Source organism: Mustela lutreola, chromosome 10 (assembly GCF_030435805.1).
Source record: "Mustela lutreola isolate mMusLut2 chromosome 10, mMusLut2.pri, whole genome shotgun sequence".
In the NCBI taxonomy this organism is placed as follows: Eukaryota; Metazoa; Chordata; class Mammalia; order Carnivora; family Mustelidae; genus Mustela; species Mustela lutreola.
The window spans coordinates 77,276,250-77,286,035 of NC_081299.1; the positions used below are offsets into that span (position 1 = coordinate 77,276,250).

Consider the following 9,786-nt stretch of genomic DNA (forward strand, 5'->3'; position numbering starts at 1 on the left):
TAACTGGTAGTAATGGCAGTTATTTCAAACTTTCCAAGAAGTTTATCAAGCTATTTGTTTCTTTAAATTTTGGGGGTCAAGACTGCTTTTTGAAAAACTCGAAATTCAAAAGCAAGATTGCTCCAAAATTAACTTGAAATGTCTGTATTTGGTATCTGGAATTATTCACTGGAAGTCACTTTAAAAACTACATCACCATATCATGTTAAATAACAGTTTTTAACTTATTGTCACAGATGTTCTCATTAAAATAATAGTATATAACAGATACTTTCAAACATACTCCCTTGTTTCATTTTTCAACCCTTAGTTACAGAGTCACCTTCTCATCCCAGCAATGTGACCAACGAAAAGAGCAATGGGGTAAAAGCTGAAAAGATAATTTTCCATTAAGCACTAACATAATCATATCTGGTCCTCAATATATCATAAAACAATGGGTATAACTAGGAATCCCTGAGATTCCTTTCACCCTAACACTGCATGACTCAATAATACATTTTGCCAATGTTAATGTATCTTCTATTCATTAGTACAATAAGATTGTTCTCTATTAGAAGAAAAGCTAAAAAGGGGAAAATATATATCTGAAAGAAGCAAGGAAAATCAAAGTTTTAAGTTATATTAAAAAATTCAAATTTTAATTTGAACAGATCTAAAGTTAAGGATCTCAATGTGTTTCTCCCTCTGATCACATTATTTACTTTGTTAATGTGACCCGGCCAAAACAAAACATTAGCTGTCTCCAAGTTTTGTATTTAAAATCCCAGTTAATACAATATACAAAGTATGATGCAGCCGTAAGTGCAGCATAAGGTTATGTTAGAATTCTAAAATTTACACTGCCATGATTTTAACAGCAATATACTTATCACTGCACCAACAGTGGTCAAGCCTTCATGTTTCACCAAGTAAAATGGCTAAACCAAATTATAACTTCTTCATAAAAACTAATTTTTTTCTCACCAAAGCTACCAAGGCAGGATTACTGCCATCAAGTTCCCTGGATACTTACACACGGCACTGAAGGCAAAGAGCAGGTTTCCTTTGAGTAACTTGAGTTGTCTATTTTTTTGAAATGCTGTCCTTCTTCTTGGACCAAAGAAATGGTACTAAACTACAGCAGAGAAGCAATATACTATTAAGGCAAATCTAATCTATCATCCAAATGCAACAAGACTGGCATTAGTCGGAAATGGCCAGAAGAGATGATGGTGTTTTGGTATTTCTGTTGTAATTATTGACTTGTATACAAAACAGGACCATCATTTAGGCCCTCATTGTGTTTACCCCCTTGTTGAGTACTTCTTAATGACCACACAAAATCTGAAGTCTAGACATCAAAGTTTTATAAAAACTAAATTTATGTCAGTATTACAGTTCAAGAAAGTTTTCCACTAATGTTGCTAAACCATGGATGGATCCCAACACGAGAGTCGTCTGTGGAAGTCTCGTAACAAGAAACCTTTAGCTCCACCACCTAAGTTTCCAATCACTGAGAAGGGTCTGGGACAACTCATCTTCAGGTTCACGGGAGAAGTGGAGCACACCTGCTTTCCTCTGGCAGAGATTAAGCTCCCAGGGACACAAAGGCCAGGGAATCAGACCTGGAGAAGCAAAAAGCTTTAGCTGGACACCCACCAAGCCCCTGGCAACCCAAACACTTTGGGCGATTTACCTCTTGCTGTTACTTCCCAGGCACCTAGCGGCATAAGATCTTGCAGAACAGGGGGAGGGGACTGCTATGCGGTCCTGGTCCCACGTTAGGGGAGGGGTGTGTACAGTTAATGCCAGAACTGGCGCTTCTGGCCAAAACCGAGCAGCCCCGGAGAGGGGTTGGTGACTGCTCTCGGACCGCCCCGTTACTCAGTGCTTTGCAATGGCGACCGCCAGGCTCCCCAGGCCGCCTGATCTCGGCCCCTTCCCCCTACTGCTCACTGGCTGCTCGGCTTCATGTGACTAAACAAAACCCCCAAGTCTAGTGCCCAGCTCAGCCCCTTTGTGTCCGCTACCGGATTCTCCGACGCCGCCGTGGAAAGGTCCCCCACCCCCACCCCCTCTCCGCCGAGTCCCGCCCCGCGGCGGCGGCCGCCGCTCACCTCAGGCTCCGCCGCCCCCCGCGGCCGCCGCGGCCGCCGCCTCCCCGAACCCGGGGCCCGGGCTCCTTGTGTAGCACCAACTCCGCCTCCTCGGCCGCCGCCGCCATCTTAGCCTGTGCGGCAAAACGCGTCCTTTTGGATGGTTGGGACCCAGCCTAGGGCGTAGCTGCCCGGGCCCGAGCGCCGAAGGTCGGGTCCCCCAAGTTCTTCCGCCACCCTCAATCCCGCCGCCGCCACAGCCCAGAGGCCCGAAACCCACTCGAGTCCCGGAGAATCCGACCAAATAACCCCTGAAACTCACAGTTTGGTGCCGTGTGCGTCAAACCGGGGCGACGTTGGGAGCGCGCGGCGTCCCCGCGTCACACGCCGCTCTGTACGCTACTCGGCTCCAACGGCCCCCCTCCGCTCCCCGCTTTTCGCCTCCGGCCCCGGTTCCCACGGCGCAGGCGCGCTGCTTTCCCGCCTCTACCGAGCTGCGGGCCGCGGGGGCGGCCAGCGAGGAGCTCTTGGGCGGCTTTGCTCTGATGGAGCGCCTGGGCCAATTAGGTAAACGGGGGTAGCAGAAACAGTGCACCACTGTTCTCGGGTGCCAGAAACCAAACAAGGTCACCTCCCCCAGCGCTGACCTAATCACTCTCAAGGAGGTTCCCGCCCCAAAGTAGGCACGCTCCAAATATGGTGGTGCCCAAACTCTGCAAGACCCAAGCACTTAGGCAAGCCTAGGCCCTTTAAGGTGGAACAGGCCCATATTTGATTTCCATAATCACTAGCGTGCCAGAATTCCTTTTCTTTTCCTACTGTTGATGAAAACAGCTAAGGAACTCAAGATCTCCGGCCACAACTGTAATGGCAGAGAAAGGTTTGGATCCTAAGGGAACCAGTTGTTGGGAGTTGCTTGATGGCCAGGCAAAGCATCAAATGTGGCACCTCAATTAGCAGAGCAGCCTACCCTAAAAGGTGCCCAGGATTTGGCCCTATTTGATTCTTCCAGATTTCAAGTGCAGGGAGGGTATTTTCTCCCCAAGTTACTCAGTATGCCGGGAGTCTCCAAATTAAGGTTATATAGGAAGCAATTGAGATACCGGTTAACCCTTCAATGAATCAGTAGGTTCCAAGAGAGTTCTGGAAAGCTTCCTTTTTAACAAGCATCCACACCAAGAGACTGAGAGCAGAGTTTCACACACTATACTTCGAGAAACACTGACTTGGGCTGTTCTCTTTGCTTTTGAGCTGAGCAAACAAGAAGTTGCTAATATGTTTGACGTGAACTAAAAGTTCCCAAGGAATCTAAAAGTCCTGTCTTAATAAATTCTTCAGCTTTTCTGAATCTCTGTTTTCAATTTAAAAGGAAAAAAAGTTTCATTAGTTTAGCAATTATCATAAACTGTGCTCCTCCAAACCCTCAAGATGTCACTGATACTCAGAGAAACACAGTACAATTGCGCTTATTTGACAAGAATCAGGAACATTCTCTTTCCTGTACTATAGTGACTACCAACAGCAGCAAACACAGATCCCTGAAAACAGATATTTATACTTGCTGCATTAGTTAATAATAATAGACAACACTTTTTTTAATAGCTAACACTTGAGCTCTTACTAGGTACCAAATACTGTTCTAACTCAGTGAATTTCATTACAACTTAGTAAGGTAAAGGGAGGTCAGGTAATTTTCTCAAAATCACACAGCTCTTTAAACTCTTTAAAATGTGAATTTTCCTTCCTTATTTACATAAATGGGTAAAGAATAACATATAAATGTGTATATTTTTTAAGCAAATTGAGGGGGGATCCCTTTGGGTCATCTCACCTGCAGAATCATTAAAATTGGAACTACTCCATTTATTACTGGACTTACAATTGATAAAAATAGTTTGTACTATGAAAATTCTCCCAACATTGGGTCACTACAGAAGCAACTACCAAAAACAAAAACCCATGAACAAAAAAACCCAACCTCTGTTGTAAATGTATACTACTGACTGACCAAGATGGGCAGACAGATCCAATTATAAGCAAATAGAATAACTTAGAACTCAACCATGATCTAGAACTTGTCTTACTAATAGAAGCTGTTTGTACTACAATCCACCAACTAAAATGTGGTACTAGAGATATAGTAGTACCAGTAGTAGTAGTAATTACAAAGTAAAAGTAGTAATAGTTAATGAAACTGTAAACAAAATAGATATCAAAAAACTTGATAAGGATAGAAAGCTTGAAAAAGGTAATACAAAAAGAAAAACAAAGTAGGCAATTGGAAAAATCCAAGGCCCAGTTATGTGGTACAATGCCAAAATATTTAAAGACATTAAAAGAAAATGGCAATTGAGCATCAAGATGTGGAAAACAGTTTGACCCTGGCAGAAAATTCACAAAACACATCTACTCACTGTAATAAAATAATGCTCTGATAAATACATCTGATTAAGAATCTTTTAAAAGAAAGAAAGAGAGGGGTACCTGGGTGGCTTAGTTGTTAAACGTCTGCCTTCCGCTCAGGTCATGATCCCAAGGTCCTGGATTCCAGCCCTACATAAGGCTCCCCGCCCAGCAGAAGCCTGCTTCTCCCTCTCCCACTCCCCCTGCTTGTGTTCCCTCTCTTGCTGTCTCTCTCTCTTTCTCTGTCAAATAATTAAATAATCAAAAAAAGAAGAAGGAGAAGGAGGAGAAAGAAGAGAAAAAAGTTATTCCAGTGAATGGAATTACCCAGTAAAAGATACAAAGTAAACCGTGGTCTCAAATGACTTAATCAAAAAGAAAATGCAGTTTGATTTTGGATAAAGCAGATAACTCTCATTCTAATACTTTTAAATTCCAAGCAATAAGAAAAAATGAAATCTCATTAATCCACTATCCTAGTAATAAAGTCAAGTTTTGGATTTATCTTAGGGCCTGACTAGTTCTAGACTCACCTCTGAATACCAAGACTATAAGGCAGTCTCATTTGTGGAATTGCAAGTATTATGTTTGTCAGTTGGGGTGGGAAGTAAGAGGATGTTTGGCATGGGAAAAGATGAAGCAAATAGAAATCAAGTCTTATATTTATCTTTGTCTCACATTAACTCCAGCACAGAGCCTTATATATAGCAGGTATGCAATAAACAATTTTGTTCAATTCAACCAGTATTCACTGACTGCTGGCTCTATGCAAAGTGCTGTACTAGGTACCACAGCAAAAAGAAGAATAAGACGGTTTGTTGTACATATTTAATAAATCGTAATTGAATGCATGAGGAGATTTTACAGTCCAATAAAGAACTAGCAAAAACTATCATCAACTCTCAATTTACCATGGGATAGGGAAGATGAGGAAATAGATAATCAAGACTTCAAAATAATGGTTAACACAAAACCTCACAAGGGGTGCCTAGATGGCTCAGTCAATTAAGTATCTGGCTCTTGATCTTGGGATCCTGAGTTCAAGCCCTGCTTTGAGCTCTTTGCTCGATGTGGAGCCCTCTTAAAAAAATAAAAAAAAGTTTTAAAAAAGAAAACCTTATAAAACACAGTGCAAAATAGGTTAAATACATATATAAATATTTAGTAAGAATTATATTTAATATTTAGGAACACATTCCTTACTTAACAGCATATCAGAAATAGACCATGAGAGTCCATGAGAATATATAAGTTTGTTCACAGAACACATGTAGACAAAGAAAATAGCTATGGAAATTTAAATAAATATTTAAGGAATAAATGGAGAAGTCTACAAAAACAAGAAATGGAGGGACAGAGGTAAAAAAGGAGCTTCAGGCATGAAAGTAACTCCACAGAAGCCAAGGAAGTATTGGTAACAGCTGACTACCATAACAAATAACCTCAATGGCTTCACACATTCAAGTTTCATTCTTACTCAGGTCACCCTCCACTGCAGTCAATGGGAAGGAAAGAGGAGGCCCCAAAGCACCAAAGGTCCTTCCACCATTTGACTATGCCGTCTCCTAAGATCTTAGAGTCTTTTAGAGAAGACTCTTCTGCAAAGAAACGGAGAGTACACATGGAGAAACGAGTGCAGTAAGTTCAAGTGGCCAAGCCCAGAAGTGGCACAATCACTTCTCACTTTCCACTAGTCAGCAATTTAGTCACATGGTCCCACTTAACGGCAGGCGGAGCCTAGGAAATGTAGTTAGGCAGTGTGCCCTGGAGGAAAAGGAAATGGGAATGGTGAACACAAAGCAGGGGCTCTGCACATCCTGAGTAAATGTAGCAAAGAGGTTATGAAAGATAAGTGGTGTCCACTGGGTATACAAGATCATTGGTGACCTTGGTAAGAACAAGGTCAGTGGAGTGACTCCATCTACAGCAGTGGGTTCAGGAGTGAATGAAAAGGAAAGAAGGGGAAAGAGCAACTGAACCACTGGACACATGAGGCTGAGAGATTAATCTCAGACTCTAGGTAAATGCCACTGCTCAAGGATTCTTGGCAACTAACCATCCAGCCTTCTCTTGGTTAGAAGAAAGGCCTCACTAGACCTTCATCAAATTTCCACACACATTAAATTTGAGAAATGCCTTTATTGTTTATTTTTTTCCACAGTGAAAGATTCCAGATGTTCTGGGATATTTGGTTGAGATCCATCCAAGGAAAAAGGGCATCTGCAATTTCAGCCATCCCATGTGCTTTACTATAGAAAATGAACATAAAATAGTAAGCCAATATTTTCCAGTATATGTATTGATTTCCTCTGTAATCAATAATTAGGAGTTATAACTGTACAAATATGTTCCTTTTACTACATTCTAATAATTAGAAAGTAGACTTTGATATCTCTAGTTTAATTGTAAATAAAATTAAATATCTTCAAAATGAAACTTAAAATTTTCTCTATCATCTCCTTAAATTTTCTAAATGTTTTCTAAATACACTGAAGAAGGAAAAGAACAGTAGTTATAACCTTTAAAAAATAGATTTAGGAAACATTTAGTTTGAAATAAAAATAGAGTTCTAAAAATATGATACAATAATGTCACCATTATTTTTCTTATCCATTTTTTTTTGTTTGTTTTTCCAGGACATCACATTTTTTCTTACAAACTCTGTCAGATTCATTCCTCATTGTCATATTTCCCCCTTAACATAGAATGGCTTTGGTCTCCCGGTAGCTGATGAATTTAATGCTTTTCTACTAGGCCTGAATGGTACACTGAAAATATGGAGTCATTCCCTTCTTTAACATTCACATGGTGCCTAAAATATTTCAGACATTGTACTGGGCCCCTTGGAAGATGCGAAGGTAAGTAGAACACTCTTGACTCTCCAATGTCTTGTGGTCAAATAGATCAAAACTCACATGCTCAAAGTGCTGTTTGCATTTTAAAGTTGACAAAGCTTTCTTTATCAGCTCATTGTTCAACTAGTGCCTCATGTGGTAATGATAATGCCAATAAGTCATTTTTTTCTAGGGTTTGGCTCTTAGCTTTGCATTTTGAGAATCAATTAGGCCAGAATTGATCAAGCTCAAAAGCATGAAATATATAAGAGACAACTGTATAAATCACATGTTAATATATTAATTTACAGGAAAAGTTTTGACTGCCAACCGTAATAGAATACTCAGACGGATTGATCAACACATTCCCTCCCCTGTAGAGAAGGGTGCCAGGAACGCCAAATTACTTGCTCAATGAGCATGGAATGATATGAAAATGATCTTAACAGATGGTGTCATGAAACTTTGATAGCAAACTGCACCTGCCATGAAGATGTACCTGTCAAGGGAACTTAAACTCTTAGTCTGTTCTCACCAGCAAAATAACTCTTAGTTTCCTTAAAGATATGACAATATATTAAAACAAAAGAAAAAAGAGATGGAGGGGTGTTTGGCTGGCTCAGTCAGTGGAACACACAACTCTTGATCTTGGGATAGTGAGTTCAAGCCCCACGTTGAGTGTAGAGATTACTTAAAAAAAACTTCAAAAAAGAGAAATATGAGGTATTTTGTGATTGAAATCTCATCAGTTCTATAATGCTTTCTCTTAAATATAGTAACATCTCTGAAATCAAGATGTTTTACAAATCTTGTTTGTAATTGGCTTTTTTTTTTCCTTAGGGGTTCGTAAAATAATGGCATGATCTTTCATTTAACAATGGCTTAGAATAATGAGCATTTTTAGAAACTCCTCCAATTCTGTTTTATTAAGTTGACTTTCATTAACTTAGTTGCCCTAATACATCATTACTTATTGCCTAAGTTCAAAAACTATGTCAAGCTTTTGTCTTCTCAATTCATATTTGATCAGATGGTTATAAATGAGCTTTATTCCTGAAAAATAGAGAATATTGGAGAATAGTTCATACATAAGTGCTTTCTTTTCTATGAAAGTAAACCAGAAATAACCTTCAGGGGTTTTGTGACCACTGTTTACTGCAGGAGTCTTATGACCCCTGGAAAATTCCTTAAGGCATTCTTATGTACTCAAGAACAGGTCTGACCAACTATCCCATTATTTCCCTGATATGACAAGCTATCTTCAGTGGCTATAGCGAGTCTTCCACAGGAAATGACTGCCTCTCACATGGCATCACCATTTTCCACCAGGTACGTCCATAGTCATAGCTGACTATCTAGAATACATGTGTTACTAAGACAGCGCTGGGATCCTTAGTCTAAGGTTCCATTTCCATGGACTATTTTTTAAATATTTCTTTAGTATGTCAATCCCTTTACTAGTTAGTCACTGCAGAGACTGTAGAGAAAAATCCCCAGGCTCATTCTGTACAGCTCTGGAGTTCGTGTGCTTCACAGAGACACTCAGCTGTACAGTGAATGGAGGCTAAAATCCAGCCCATTTTCCATTCACCAAATCATGCCCTTAGCTCAGGGCTGATCTTTCCTCAGGAAGGGATGCCATTTTTCTTCCCACAAAAGTGCCTTCCCTTGTGAAGCACCCTTGCGCCTTTGGGCCTGCATTGCCTGTTTTAATTCTTCCGCACAGAGCATCACCTTTTTAATTCCTCTGCCCAGAGAGTCCTTGTACCTACTTCACAGAAAGGGAACTGATAGGCTACTTGATCCTGAATACTCAGTCCCGGCTCTCAAGGAGCTTCCAGTCAGATGGAGGGAGATAAACAAAGAAAAAGTACCATTGTGATATGTACAATAAATAGAGGAGACAGGACTAACCAGCCAGCAGAGTCTTCAAACACCAAGGAGGAGGCCTACACTAGTCTGGGGGATCAGAGAAGGCTCTGCTGCCCAGAACACCTTTCCACTCTCTCACCTGGTCTAACTCCTACTCACCCTTCAAGTTTCAGTTGAATATCCCAGTCCCAGAGAGGACTGCTGCTCTGCTCCATCCCTCTCACCCCACCCACATAGCAATCTTTGTTTTCCTTTTGTTACACTTGTCTTCTCCCTACAGTAAACCCCACCATGACAGAAAAATAGGGCCCCAAAATTCAATTTCATTAATTAGAAGGTCATATTATTGTGAGACTAATGAAATGACTGGAGTGAGACTACATGGTTTGCGGGCTGGAGTTCCAGAGGTCTGGCTGTATGATTAAAATCTGTCCTACTCTCAACTAGAGTTTGGACCAATCTGCTGGTACTTGACTTCCCTAGCTTAAATATACTAGGAATGATTCTAGGTCCTATGACTAGCTAGGAATTCCAGAATCACAGCGCTGATTCCAGGAATCTCTCAGTTACCTGGCACCTATTTCACTTGCCTAATCCAG

General features: G+C 40.8%; 1 protein-coding gene across 17 annotated transcripts in view; it reads right to left on the reverse strand.

Moving 5' to 3' along the window:
* ZNF644 (zinc finger protein 644) overlaps positions 1–2,707 on the reverse strand; it is a 123,685-nt gene extending 120,978 nt beyond the window's left edge. For 4 of the 17 annotated variants that reach the window (XR_009345478.1, XR_009345479.1, XM_059137895.1 and 1 more), the window contains exon 1: positions 2,401–2,706. The gene's annotated coding sequence lies outside the window, so the exon portion shown is untranslated. The other 13 variants (XM_059137908.1, XM_059137909.1, XM_059137898.1 and 10 more) reach the window with 9 other exon arrangements.
* Positions 2,708–9,786: the final 7,079 nt, after the last annotated feature.